Source organism: Xiphophorus hellerii, chromosome 12, assembly GCF_003331165.1.
Source record: "Xiphophorus hellerii strain 12219 chromosome 12, Xiphophorus_hellerii-4.1, whole genome shotgun sequence".
Lineage (NCBI taxonomy): Eukaryota > Metazoa > Chordata > Actinopteri > Cyprinodontiformes > Poeciliidae > Xiphophorus > Xiphophorus hellerii.
This window is the reverse complement of record NC_045683.1, coordinates 2,167,243-2,182,223: the sequence shown is the minus strand read 5'-3', so window position 1 is coordinate 2,182,223 and position 14,981 is coordinate 2,167,243. Positions and strand designations below refer to the sequence as shown.

General features: G+C 35.8%; 1 protein-coding gene across 1 annotated transcript in view; it reads right to left on the bottom strand.

The window, feature by feature from the left end:
• Window positions 1-10,577, bottom strand: part of LOC116730014 (phospholipid-transporting ATPase ID-like) — a 46,000-nt gene extending 35,423 nt beyond the window's left edge. Inside the window, exon 1 of the mRNA XM_032578950.1 lies at window positions 10,413-10,577. The gene's annotated coding sequence lies outside the window, so the exon portion shown is untranslated. The remainder of the gene's footprint in view (window positions 1-10,412) is intronic.
• Window positions 10,578-14,981: the final 4,404 nt, after the last annotated feature.

Sequence of the window (14,981 nt, the reverse complement as noted above, 5' to 3'; positions counted from 1 at the left end):
ATCATCTCATATGTCTTACCTAAGATGTAGTTGTAATTATCCTACATTACGCCTCTTACTTTGGAAAGTCCTAACCTTTAATTTCAGACATGCAGATTTGAATATATATATATAAAAGAACTAAACAAAAATAACCTATTTTATTTTTTGACCACTTTCTGAGTCGGCACACAAAGGTGCGTAACAGTATCGCCGAGTCAGAGTCACCTGTGACTGGCTTCACAGGTCAGAGGTCACGCTCATGAATGGCGGTGTTGTCCCATCGCTGATCTCCTGTTTCTACGCTGCACACAGGCTCCTTTATCAAAACCGACTGGAAAGCAGTTTTCTTCTAAGTGTGTGAGCACTGAAGAGTCATTAGCTGCTAAGACGTTGAAAGAAAGGGCTTCTTCCAGATAAACTGAGCAAAAACAACAGATACCACAGGTTTCTGTCGTTCGCAGCATCTATGTGCCACTTTTCTTCCTGAAGGTTATCAGATTTCCTTTGACTTGCTTCTGAGAAGCTAAAATCAATGAGGCCTATTGTTCTGATTTGACTGATGCTCCTGAGTCAGTCTGAAAGTGATGGTGGTTTAGTTTCAGGTAAACACAGAAGATTCACGACCAAAATGTCTTTCAGCTTCAAACAAACTAACGATGCATTCACACCAGCTCGGTTTAGTCCGCTTTAATCCAACTCCACTCCGCTTTGGGGAGGCGTGGATGGGTAATCAAACTCTGACGCAAACCCCAGCCTCTGTTCGGTTGAAGTGAACTCTGGTTAGGTTTGAATGCATATGTGAACGTCAAGTGGACCAGAGACTGCTCCAAAAGCAGGAAGTAGACTACAACACACAGCATTTTGGGTAAATACAGCCAAGCAAACGTATGAGTCTATTGCTAGAAGGAGAAATGACTCGCGGTCTTTTACCAAAGATAAAAGATAAATCCTACAGTAGCTAAAATCTGATGCTACTCCAATTTTGTTTACATTTTATAAAACTTAGCTTAGCTTAGCCAATTCTCTTATTGGGTAAATTGAGCTAACAGGAAATGTCCAGAGCAATAAAACTCACAAATGATCTTTTCTAGGGCGCACTCACTGCAGCTCCGTGTATTCTGCTTTAATCCAACTCCAGTCCGTTTGTTTTGTTTTGAGAGTCCAGTTTACGTGGAGATGTGTGAATGTGTAATCAAATTCTGATGTGGACCAAAAAAGTCAACTGTGGTCTCTCTATAATTCTAGGTCTTAGTTTGGTTCAAATGAGCTCAAATGAAATGATTTGATTCAAAATCTTACACCAACCGTACAACCAGGAAATGGACTTCAGCACAGGGCATTCTGGGTAAATACAGCCAAAACAAACATGTGAGGCTAGCGCTAGCAGGAGAGATGGCTCGTGTTTTTTGTTTCTTTTTTTTTTACCAAAAGCAGAAGAAAATTCCTATAACTGCTAAAATCTGGACGTCTTGGAGATGCTGATTTTAATTTTTGGCAGAACTTTCCTGAACGCAAACTTCAGGGCAGCATTAACCAAAAATAAAAATAACCTCCAAAGAAAAATATTTCTGCTTTGATTTGAATATTAATCAAAATGTACCAACAAATTTTGAAAACAATTTTGTTTGTTCTGATTTTTGCTCTATAATGTCATTGTTTTTTGGTTTTGCACTCTGTACTAAAGTTTGTTTGAGTAATTTAAGAAATCCTTCTTCCGCCTCTCCAGGCAAAGCTGGTCATAAATGCATTTAACTTCCTGATCAAAGTGAAGTTGAACAGAAGTTGTTTGAAGGTATTTTCCATCAGAGGACCAATCAGAGAGCGAGCCGCAGTAGGAGAACAGCTGCAGCGTTTCCAGCATGTTCCCTCTGTCAGCAAACAGAAATCTGTTTTTTAGAAAGGTGCAACAAGGCGAGAAGTGAGAAACTGGTGTTGATGGGTTGGAAATGGTTCCAGTAAACAGTGGACCACTGGACATGTTTAAGGTTTCCATCCTCTACTGGAAAACCAGTTTATTTATTTATTTTTTACTGTGGTTCTGATTTCACAACTTCAAACGTTGATTTCAAACATCTGGTTTCATATAAGAAATGTGAGTTTGTGCAGTTTTTCTACATTTAATTATTTGCTTCTCCAGGATGTAAGAACTGCAACAGATGAAGTTGTTTTGTTTCAGTGGAACGACTAAACGTGAAATTAGCCATAAAATAAATAAAACGTGCAACAGGTTCCCTGATCCACGTCAAACAGAAAAACAAGGGATTACAAAAGCGCATGATCTTAACTTTAATGTTATTTTAAATAAAAGACAATCTAAACATGCATTGAAGATCCTGCTGTTTGGTGATGCATTTAGAGTCCATATTAGAAGTAGGAGTTTTAAAATTTTTGCTGTTTTTAATTTTTGATTTATCATTTTACTTATTGTTTGTCTTTCTGTGGTCAATTTTCATCTTTTTACAGATTTTCCTGTCACATTAGAAACATTTCTTCTGTTTAAAGTTGAACTCCTGCCAGAACATTTATTAACAATAACTTTAAACATGAATCTTCCCGTTTGGGGAAAGTGAAGATTCATGCGATAACAGCGGTGGGAGATTTAAATGTTTCAAACGTGGATGATTTCATTCATAACTGGAACAAATCTTGCTTTGAAACGTGTTCAGCCTCTTGCTTGGATTTTCTGCTGCGTCTCCGTCAACAAGTACTTCATTTATCAGAGTTTTTTCCAAAAATAGCAGCAGCCATGCTGAAACTCTCTGAGCCGTTTGGTTTGTAGGAAGGATCAGAAACGACACGATTATTTAAATAGTTGATCAGCAGGACAATGAACTCCAACAGCAACCTTTAGACTTCTGTTATTTGGTTTTTACACTGCCGCTTTGGACTGGCTTTCATAAAGCTGTTTGGGAGTACTACACCAGTTCTTCTGGATATTATTTCCACTTCATTCTCAATTTTTTTAAATCTAATTTTAGCTGTATTCTCTATGTTTCCGCTTTATCTTTGAGCCTAATACTGCTGTCTGGACTCAAACTCTAAATGACTAAAAATTCAGCAGATGAACAGAAAAAGTGTTAACTTAAATAACCAAACTCTTTCGTCCTGCATATTTTCTGTTTAGTTTGAACGGTTGAATTAATATCCTAACACAGTAGCATAAAAACATGATTCAACCTGGAAGTTCAGCGTTTGCATGCGTTTCTCCATAAATCTATTACAGTAAGAGGACAATAGCAGGAAGAAGTGATGAAAGGGAGAACTTCCTTTTAGCGATAGTTTGGCAAGAAAAGGGGGAAGTTGTTTTTAAAAAAGGAGCCAATTCTGATGAATTCCCAACTAAATAAATCATCCAACCACTTTCAAGCTCCCAAGGAAACATTTCTTTCTCCAGCTTTAATCGCAACATTTCTGATAACTTTAGTTAAACTTTGAGCAAAGAAAGGTGAAGTTTTAGTCATAAACAGTAAAAATAAAGGTAAACATCTGATAAAATATGAACTAATCACAAATTTGTCTAATTTTTCTCCTCCAATCTAAATCATCCTTCATCTTACACGGTTGCTCCTTTGTTTTTCATGTTTCTGTTTGTTATCAGTGGATTTATCCATAATAATAATAATAATAAATCATGTTGGTTTAGTATTAAAGACTAAAGGTGGTGTTTAAGGAAACCAGAAAAGAATCTGTGGAACTTGTTTCTGTAATTTGTTGGGTTCTGTTCAACGTTACGATTCAGCAGAGAAGTGTTTGAATTGACTGGTCCTGTTTAAGCAAATGTGCTGTTAAAGTTCCTGCTTTGTTTCAACCGTCAGATAATTTTTTTTATTATCTTCTGTTCGTTGTCACAGCAGCTGTTAAGAGGGAACATCAAGTACACAGAAAAACACAGCTGTTCTCTTCAACACAGGTTTTATCTCAGGAGAAGTTCCTCCTGTTAACCTGATAGTTTCATTTTTCCGACCAGTCGACTGAAATCTCAACTACTGTTAAGGTGATGCACATTCCTGCATTTGTTTAATGTACTTTGACATATTTTAGTGTTTTAAGTATTAGTGTTTTATTGTTTTTCACCCTGGCGATCCAACAGAAACACTGTCTGTTGTTGCCTATTAGATGTGCTGATAGTGTGGCTCATTTTTAGCTAACTATGAAGATGCTAAGCACACTTAGCTTCCCCTAAATTAATTCGACCAGATAAATTCTAAAGCGCTAATTTACTTGGCTGTTTTGTAAACTTTCAGTTGAAATTTTTCTTATATTCATGCTCTTATTTTGAAGTAGGTGAAGACTGTTTGCACAGCACTTCTGTTTAATCAGACAAGATAAGAACAAAAGAAAATACAGTTAATACAGAACAAGATATAAACATGAAACAAAATTTAAGGGCATAATAAAATATGTAACTTACAATGTCAAAATTAAATTGGTGCTCGGCTTACAGTCTTTCAGGGTCAGATATTATCTGAGTTAAAAGTAATGCTTTAGCATTAGCTTCCACTAAACACCATGTTGGTGTAGCGCTTTAGCATTAGCTTCCACTAAACACCATGTTGGCGTAACGCTTTAGCATTAGCTTCCACTAAACACAATGTTGGTGTAGCGCTTTAGCATTAGCAGAACTAAGTAGCATGTTAGCATAGTGCTTTAGCGCTAGCTGCTGCTAAATACCATGTTGGTGTAGCGCTTTAGTGTCACATCATACAAATATGTAACAACAAATAGCACTGAGTGTATAGCATAAGTAAGTCATTGTTTTTTTAGCTGAGCTGAAACGTGGTGATTTCTGGGAAGTTTTTTTCCTACATAAAAGCCAGAAGACAAAGCGTTAGCTTACTTCATATCTGTGCAACTTTCTGTTTTGCAGAAAACTTGCAGTAGCTGAGAAAGTGCAGAAATGAGTGAAAAGTTCAAACTGCAGAACATTTTGGATTTCACCTACAGCTGCGGTTCAACCACAGAAAGTTTTACAACTCAACCAGAAACTGTGGTGTTTAGTTGGAAAGAAAACCACCACTGAAAATTCAGTTTTCAATCCATGTTTTCTTACACCTCACCCACACAGTCACAGAAGACAGACACATTTTGCATCTGCATCAAAGGAAACAGTCAGGACACATTAAATCCTAAATGTGATAATAGGAAGGATGCTGGGAATTTAGTTTCTGACAGAAACAAGTTCAGTTATGATGAATCTCATGAATCCGTCACTAATGAGGCTCAGCAGACTCGTTGTTCTACTCTATTAATTATGTTCTGTCTTTGTCAAGTGGTTTGTTCTACAATGGAAAGCCATTTTTCCTGATTAATTGGGGCTTATTTTACATTTGCAGACCATGCTACAGAGTCCATAACCTTCTGTTAACTGCCAGCTAAGGCCACAAACGTTTCGCCTGTTTTGTTTTGCAGTTCTTCTTCTGCGTGGACAGGCAAAAAGTAAGCACACAAACAAGTAAAACTAGATCCAGGTAGGATCTTTGTTTGCTTAAATTTAATTATTCAATTGATGAAAATCCAGGTATGAGTTTTGTTTTCAGTGTTAGACTTAATGATCCAGATGTAGGTCATTAATTTTTACCAATCTTTACCATCGATTTTCCCTCCATCTATCATCTGTACCTGGCTTGAGTTCTAAACCTGAAGCGTTTGATAACTTCACTTACTATAGAAATGCTGTATATGTCAAATATGACTTAACAGAAATTTGACTTTGTAATTTAACATTTTGAAATTTGACCTCTGTCTCTTTAAGAAGCTGCTGCTCTTTCTGAAACTTCAGGAAGTCATCACAACACGGCTCCTCTATTAACCCTTTCACAACGTTTTTAACCAGCTTTGTGTGTGAAGTTCTATTTATTTATTGACTTGTCTATGAAATGGTTAAAATTACCAAATCAATAAATAAAATCATCCATGGTCTTCCTTATCTTATTACTATTTTATCTACTTATTTTTGATTGCACATATTATTTCTTATACATTTCTTGTACAATTTGCAAAAGTTTGTACTTTATTTATGCGACTCCCATTTTTTGAGCTGGTTCTTATTTTGTTCTGTTTTATTATTTTATCCTTTTTTATAGTTTATGCATTTAGTTTCTGATGATAATGTTGTTGTTGTTGATAATGATGATAATCTGAATCTGAACTGGTCCTCATTATCTCCATGTTTGAGGGTTCAGCCAATCAGCGCTAAGGAAAATAAATGCTGCTCATTGATTGGTTGCTTTCCAAACACCAATTACTAGCATGTCAAGTATCATTATCTGTTCCCAGGATGTATATTGAAAAAATCCACAAATACACAAACTTTCCCGATATATTCCGATATTTTCATGTTTTGTTTTTGCTTTCAATTAATAAATAATTAAAGTGGGAATAAGTTCTGTTTTTGTGCACCTGAAGTTCAATTTAAGTAGAATAGGAACCTAGAAAGAAAAGTTTTCCTTTTGTCCTAATACATCAAACTGTATATTCTTTTTCACCAAGACTTCGAATAAATGCCGTTCTTGGAATATTTTGACATTTAAAGGTAAAGAGGTGAAGGACATAAGGAAGGAAACAGAACTGAATTGAGGCATGATGATTGTTTATGAGATTCTCAGATTTCTGTGTTTCTTGAACCTGTCAATCATTATGTGTAGATCAGAGCCCAAATTGATTCAAACTCACCGGGACCGAGGCTTAACAAACTCTGTGAATCACATCGGGCTGTTTGCGAAGGTTTTTCAAGGTCTCTGTGTGTTACTGATTAATGTCAGTCCTCCTCCGACTGGGAGTAAATAAGTAAACACAGAATTAAAATGTCCAGGAAACTGACTCCAAACCATATATTTATTATTTTGTTTAGAAAACTCTCCAGAAAAGGGGCTGATTTGTGACTCTGATGCCCAGAAATGCTCACACAGATTTAGGTTTTTAATTTGTTAGTAAAACTAGAGAGTAAAGCAGTGACCTGAACAGGAGCCTGACAGAAATTAGCAGAGCAGGAGTTGGAAAACGAGGTGCTGTTATGACAGAACGAAGGCTTTGAGACCGAGCGCTGAACAAAAAGACCCAAAACAATCAACCTCTGAATTATTCACCTGACCTCTCAGGTCACAAAAGCCACTCCTCTTCTCATCTTACCCCATAAAAAGCTAACAGTTTGATTGACCTCCTAAAACTAATAATACCACTTTCTCTGTTCATGTCAAACAATCAGATCCTTAACAGTTGATTTGGGTGAAAATATGTAAATTTAGATTTTCAAACATTTCTCATCTCCTCAGTTAAGCTAGAATCCTTTTAAGAGGCTGACATGGCAGGAAAGCTGAACTTACTCACTTATTATTCAGTTACTATTAATTTGACCACTTGGGGGCGCTCATAGAGAGTGTGTTTAAGAGCGTTTTCAGATCTACTCCATTAGATTAGATTTGAAAATCGCAAAATTTATCACATTTTCTCCCCTTTTTTTGCATTTTTCATTGCACTGCATCAAACCAACCAAACCTTTTGAAAAGCTGTTCCCCTCCTCACCTGAGGGGGCGCTGCACCAAGAACCACTAAAGGAAATGACATGAAAACCTCTAAGAAGACATTGAGGGCAACTTCCTTCTTCACAAAATGTAAACTGGAGTGGCGTCAGATTCTGGTGGTTGTTTGTCTTCGGTAAAAGGCTGCGAGACATTTCTCCCGCTAGCGCTAGATGCTCGCGTTTATTTTGGTTGTATTTACCCAGAATGCCCTGAGGTGTAGTCTGCTTCCTAGTTTTTCGCTTGGTGTTCACATAGGCATTCAAACCGCCTTCAGCTGAACCGAGACCTATGCTTTTAGAAAGTTCAGAGTTCAGTTTGAGTACGCTTTCACAGCTTAGATGAACCGGTTTAATGCACAAGCAAACTAGAGTTGGAATAAAGCAGATTAAACAGGACTGGTGTGAATGTTTGTCAGTTTTATTCCTCATAAACTGACAACATTTCCTGTCCACTCATTTTACCCAACAGAAGAGACTCGGCTAAGCTAAGCGTTACTTTAAAATGACTAATTTTATCATGTTTAGTTGCTTTGTTTTACTTCATTGTTTCAATAACAGAGCATTAATTCTTCACATTTGGATCCACCTAAAATTTGGTTGGTGATAACAGAAATTGGGAACTTCTTGCCAACTGACGGCTACCACAAGGCTAAAAAAAGACTCACAGCAAACAACAATGAACTCACTCTTAAAGAGAACCGTTTTAGTCTGTGGCAGGAAACTGGAGGAGTTTGTTGCTGTGAAGAAACAATTTCACCACCAACCACAAACTCTGATTATCTATCTGGCTTTTTAGGATGTTCTCTTTGAATCACAGGAAATAACATCAGTTGGTTGCCAGCAAAACAACAAATAAAAATGAGTCTCAAATTATTTTAAGAAATTATATTATAATTGTTTCATTGTCTTTTTTAACAGTTTGGAGATAATTTTTAATTACTTTGTGTATCAAATGAAGCTGAAATGTTGTAACTGAACTGGTTCATCTGTTCTACTAAAGCATATTTTTAAATGTTGTAAGAAGCTAAAGAAAAACATGGAGTGCCCCAAGGTTATGTATTCGAACCTTTTTGTTAAATGATAAACATTAACATTGATAATTATGTCTAACTGAAACCATGTTGCTGTTTTGTTTGCTTGCTTGAAATATTGAAGTATTTATTTAAAATAAATTTAGAGAGTCAAATAAATATACGTATTTTAAAAGTATTTATTTTATAAAACTTAATAAAAAAGTATATTACTGCACATTATTTAATGATACATTTCAAGATGTATTTATTTTGTCCGTTTTGGCTACATACATTACATTACATATAGTCCTGAAAGATTTTGTGACGTCTCGTGATTCTCCTGGGGCCCTGACCCACATTTTGGGAACCCCTGGTCTGTTTAATGAAAGCTACTTTACTGTGCACTTCCAGTCAGCTGGCAGAAAGAAGCCTATCAGAAATATGTAAAATATATATAAGTAAATAGTTAAAGTAGTAAAAAATACAGTCATGGTGTGGAAACTAAGGGAAAATCACCTGTCACTCTTCTGAGAGTAAATACATCGTAGCTAACTGCAGGGTTTGTTCCTGAACAGAAAGAATAAACAGCTAATATGCAGCCGACCTATTAGCATCAACTGCATGATGCCAACATGTCAAATGGACCAAAAAGACAAAAAGACACTCAGAAATGTTTTGAATCTCTGCTGAGGAAGTTCTGAAGGCATAAAGGGGTTCCTAATAAAGTGGCCGGTGCATTGTGGTATTTCATTTAAAGTTCTAAGAATCTCATACCAGCTAACACCTGCTAATGCATAATTATAGTAAAAGACAGGAGTGCACTGATTGCAGTTTTCTGGCTAAAAGTTTATAAACATAATACGGCTGCAACTAAGACGATTAATCGATTAATCTGAGAAAAAAGAGCATTTTCTGCAGATTTTTAATTAAGCCTTTCTTTATACCAGTGGTTCCCAAAGTGTGGGGCGCGACCCCTGGGGGGGCGCAGTGCCATTGCAGGGGGGGCGTATGGATGAATGAAAAAAAAACAACAAAAAAACAGTTACACAAAAGTGTTTCACTGTAAAGATGGTTTATAGTTTGTTTTGTTTCAACCTGAAGTGTGAAATAAACTTCAGTGGAGTTTGAAAACAAAATATGTGTTTAGGTTTATGTCTGGTTGAACGATGTTTGTGTCCAGTTGATTTTATTACTTTTTTTTTTAGGGGGGATTTTATTGCCCAGGAAATATTTGGGAATCACTGCGTTATACAATATTATACTTTAAAATATGCAAATAAATAATAAATAAATTCCTTTATTAAAATAAGAAAAACAATGCAGTCAATAGGGCTGATTTGTTGATGAGTTTTTGGATTAAAAACTGTAGATGTATTGATCAGGGGGCATTTCTAATATTAAAATAAGTTCTGATCGCCTCCTGATAACAGAAGCAGATGTTACCGGATGTGAATGAACTTTTGAAAGCCTCTTGATGATGTACAGATGACGCATCAGTGACATCACAGTCAGCTTAAAAACTATCACACCGAGGTAGAAAAAACTGCTTTTCTACATCATTTATCAATAATCCCGAAACTTAACAAAGCATCTAACCAGCAGAGGAATGTTTCCCGTCTCAAAACTCAGCTCAGTAAGAAGTGAGCAGATGTTGTACAGTCGAGTGTAGTTTCGCGTTACTAGAAGTTAAAGAAAACAAAGCGAAACAAAGTTTCTGAACCCAAAAAACCCAAACTTTTCCTTTCCATTCCACCGGTCACTTTCTCGGTTTACTTTAGAAGACAGCTACTTTCTTTCTACATCTTTTTACTCTAAAAAAAATCCATCTCACAGCACCGAACCTCAACCTCTGAACAGTTCAGCACAGGGGAAACAAAAGGTGAGCGGCTGGTTCTTACCGTAAAGCTGCGCGTCTCCCTGCGGGTTTCTGTGAATAAACAGAAATTAAAGAAAGAACAAAACAAAAAAAAACCCAGGCGAGTAAAGTCGTGGTCTAAAATGTTCCCACTCGCCCCGGCTTCATTCTCCTCCCTCGGTTCCTCCTCCCTCCCGGAGCCTCCACTCCCTGCGATGTTTGGCTTTAGATTTACGCAGAGCTTCAGGAGGAAACCTAACGGCGAGGCCACGTGACGCAGAGATTTGATGAAGATGTTTGGAGCTGTGCGGACCTCTAGTAGGCGAACATGAAACATGACAACCGAACTGGGTCTTAATTGTACTATTGAACCATGATTAGTGAATCATTGACCAACTTATTTGGTTTGTATCGATGAATTTAGTGACGGCACTTATAAAAATGTCACGTTTGTTACTGGTTGACTTTTACGACTTTGTATTTAAGGACATTGAACTGCATTCGGTCTGAATCTGAACATAAACTTATTAGGGTCATTGTAGCTAGGAAAAAAGGAGATTAATCTCAGGCATTTTCTAGAAAAACGAAACTTGGGGATTTCTGAGTTCAAAAAGTCAAACTCAGAAGTTTTCTCAGTCCCTCAGTCACTTCGGTGTTTTTCTCGAACCATTTGTAAAACAGTAAGAGCCTTTCTCAAAACTACAAAACACCATGGATTACCTGCAGAACCCAGTTTCTTTTTCAAAATCCATCTCATGTTAAGGCCGTTTTTAGAAAATGTTTTACTCGTTTTATCGAGTCACTTTTAACATTTTCGTCAATTTATAAAATAAGCAGACTCAACAGGGTTCTTAGCAAAAAGACAGGGATGACTCTGGTTTTGCTCCCCCTGCTGGACAGAACCAGAACTGCACGGAAGTCTAAAGCTATCTTTGCTGACCCAAGTATGGAGCTGAATTAGTCTCAAAAAGATCCACAAAGCGCACAAGATTTGTAAGTATACAACATAATTCACAGATGTGTAGAATAATATAATATAAAAACATGTAAACAGTTTCTCAAATCGACACGTTTCAAACTGAACAACTAATAAAATAACAGTAATAAAACACTTCAAATCACCAGCTGCTTTCTGTTAGAGACTTTCTTACCACAAGCGATTCACAAATGAGATGATGTGTTCAAGGCTGGTGAAAAACTGGGATATCTGTGAAATAGAATAGTAACGCTGCATTCAAGGCAAAATAAATAAATAAGCTTAAACATCTTACAATTAACAGATTTAATGGAATTACAATAATTGTGACTTGGTCCAGCAGCCCAAAGCCACTGCATTAAAGACATGAGCTCAGATGAACCAGCAAGGAAATTATTCTTAAATGTTATGGAGGCTGAGAGAATTCAACTTGTGTAATGCATCTTTATCTACATAACAAAATCAGATGAAAATTCAGGAAACAGGGGAGAATTATACATCATCTCTAGGATAAAGGCATTTTCAATATGATTTGCATAAATGACAAAATAATTTGAAGTTTGAACAAATAGTTTTGAGAAGTTCTGTTCTGTTCTGATATGAACCAAAGTGAAGGAGAAAAACTGTAACTTGTTCTTTTAAGTCTCCTAATAATTTTTGTGATTCTAAACGACTTAAAACAAGAAAAGTTTGATCTTTTAACTTCACAGTGAGAAAAATTGCACTTGTGCTTTTATTAGGTGTATGTAAATATATGGTTTCAATGTGATACTTTGTTTTGTTGGAAAAGTTCAAGAGGCCTAAATACTTTTGCAAAGTGTATTATCTGCTGCTTTTGAATGTTGTGAATGTTTCAGCAGGAATGTTTTGGCGTCCTGATAGATTTATCTCTTAGCTTTAATATTCCACAGAAATCTGCAGTTTAGTGGAAAGTCTTTGGTTTCTCCAGGATTTCTGCTCATTGGGCAACACAAGCAGGGCAGAACGTTTATCTACCAGGCTTTCAGATGCGACTCGCTGTGAGCCAATCACATTCCTCCTGTAGCAGATGTTTATTCGGTCACAAAGTGAAATATCTTTGTTTTAGTGCGTTTTATAGGTGAGAACTGGACTTTTCCATGTCTTTGCACAACAAATAAATGTTTGACATGTAATTTCCCGCTTAAATATCCAAACACAAAGCAAAGGGCAACACCAGACCTCTAGATTAACAGATTAAAACCCAAGTCCTTAGTTTGACCACAAGGTGGTGCTATAACTGCACCAAAGACAATTGTTTGAACTGATTGACCTGCTGATAGCTTTATTGTTATATAATGTTGTTGTTAATGAGTTAGTAATCAGAATCAAAAACTAAAGATAGCACTATCTTGAAAACTTACCGATTAACCACCATTACTATTTTTTAAAGATGTTATCCAAATACATCAACCTACTGTTAAACGCTTAAATCAGTTCATAAATTAAAACAAAAACGACTTGGTTTAAGAACATAGGTTCAAAATTATTAGTTATTTAACAGAGCAGTGATATTATTGTTCTGAAACTTGTCTGCTGGCACAAGTAAACTTAATTATTTTGTTTCATTTTGATTGAATTTACTTGAATAAGTGAAACCAAAATAAATCAGCTGAAGACTTCTTCAAATTATACGGAGAAGCTTAAAACATTCGCACAGCAGTGCAGAGTGTTATGCATGTATGTTTCAGTCAAGGTTCCATTTTGTGCCTCCACCAAATGACCAAAACAACTGAAGAAACAAATGGTGAAGAGGCAAAATGACTGGCATCCATCAAAGCTGAATTTTGTACCCAGAAACGTTGAATGCATAACAAACAAAGATACTGAAATACAAAATGATGAAATCTTGTAACGATCATCTTCACTGCCATTTCATCTTTTTTCAGATAGAAAATAGAGTGGTGGCACTTTTTGTACCAATTTGTAGCTACCCTGAGTCATTTTCTACATACCTAATGATTCATAGATGCTTCTATTTTTTATTCCCAGTCTAAATAAATTTGTTTTTGTGACTCCAATAGATAATAGTTACCAACAGGAGGTCATTAAAAGTGATTTTTGTTTGATATTATTTTGATTGAATTGGATTTTGTTGGAGTCAGTTGAGTCAGTTGACCTCAAACAAAGTGGAAATCAAAAATATAATCATTTATATTACAGATTCACAATATTGGTGACCAAAGTGCTTAATAAAATCAACATATTAAACAATAAAAAGTGGCTTAAAAACAAGATACATTAAACAAAATGGAGTAAATAGGAAGATAAGACCAGAAGTGCCACCGCATTTTTAAGCATTGAAGGTTTGCCTGAATAAAATAGTTTTGATGGAAGTTAAGATTTTGGTATCTCCAGTCAGAGGCTTCTTCAGATTTGCTGTAATACAGACTGCTACAAGAGATCCTTCCTTCCCACAGATATCAACATTTGCAACAACTGTTTGAGGAAACTTGGGTAATAGCTAGAAGAGCATTTAATTTCTCTTTGGGATTAATGAAGTATTTTTGAGCTAAATTAAACTGGAAAATTCTGAAATGTTGTGGTTTAAGTAGCTTAGTGCAAAATTTAAGTAGAAAGCAGCCAAATTGATGAAGAGGTGAATTAATAAAACGGCTCAGGCGAAACTACTTTAAGAACAAAAACAGTCAGTTTGAAAAAGTCTAAACTGAGTTTACGGCAGGCCGTTTTAACATAAAATCGGTTTTGCCTGAATATCTGTGATTACATTCCAGATGTCTAAAAATGAGTGTTGACACAATTTAAGTATATTTACATTTGAGATGTCCTTTTATGACATCTCAAATGATATCAGTCCTGGTTTGAAGAGTCACAAACCCGTAATTAAAATTTAATGTATGTCAAACTTAACCATGGCTGGTCAAAATTACATTAGTCAGAATATTAATTCAAGATATGTGAAACAGAAAAGCTGTTTATATTAAAACATTTTCAAGATTTCTAATCTTTTCAGATATTATCTTCAGAAAACTTTTCACTAGGCAAAATTCTCTTAGTTTTGCCGAGTCCTTATTGAATTTCAATTTTACTTGTCAAATCTCCTGCAAATCTCCTATTTAAAAATACATTTAAGAAATGTTGAACTCTTGTGTAATTCAAGCTCTATTTAATTGGAATTTTGACAAGTCAGAACAAAAAGTGAGATATCTTACATTTATTTTTCCACCACTCATAATTTAATTGTTGTTATCTGAAATGCGGTGGCTTGCAAAAGTAATGATACCATTTGAATTTTTTTCCATATCTTGTCACATTACAACCACAAATATAAATACATTTGATTGGAATTTAATGTGAAAGACCAACACAAAGTGGTGTACAGTTGAGAAGTAGAAAGAAAATTATACATGATTCAAAACATATTTTATAAATGGAAAAAGTTATACTTCACAATTGTCTTCACAAATGTCGTCAGATTGTAATTAGAAATATCTCAATGAACTAATATGTCGAAATAAACCTATTCCTTATAACTGGAGCCGATTTTATGGTAAAACAGCTTACCATAGCGAGCTCGAACAAAGTTTTCGCGTGACGTATCGTTCGCTGATTGGCTGTGTGTGATTATGCTAACTAGTGGGCTGGCCCCAGGAAAGG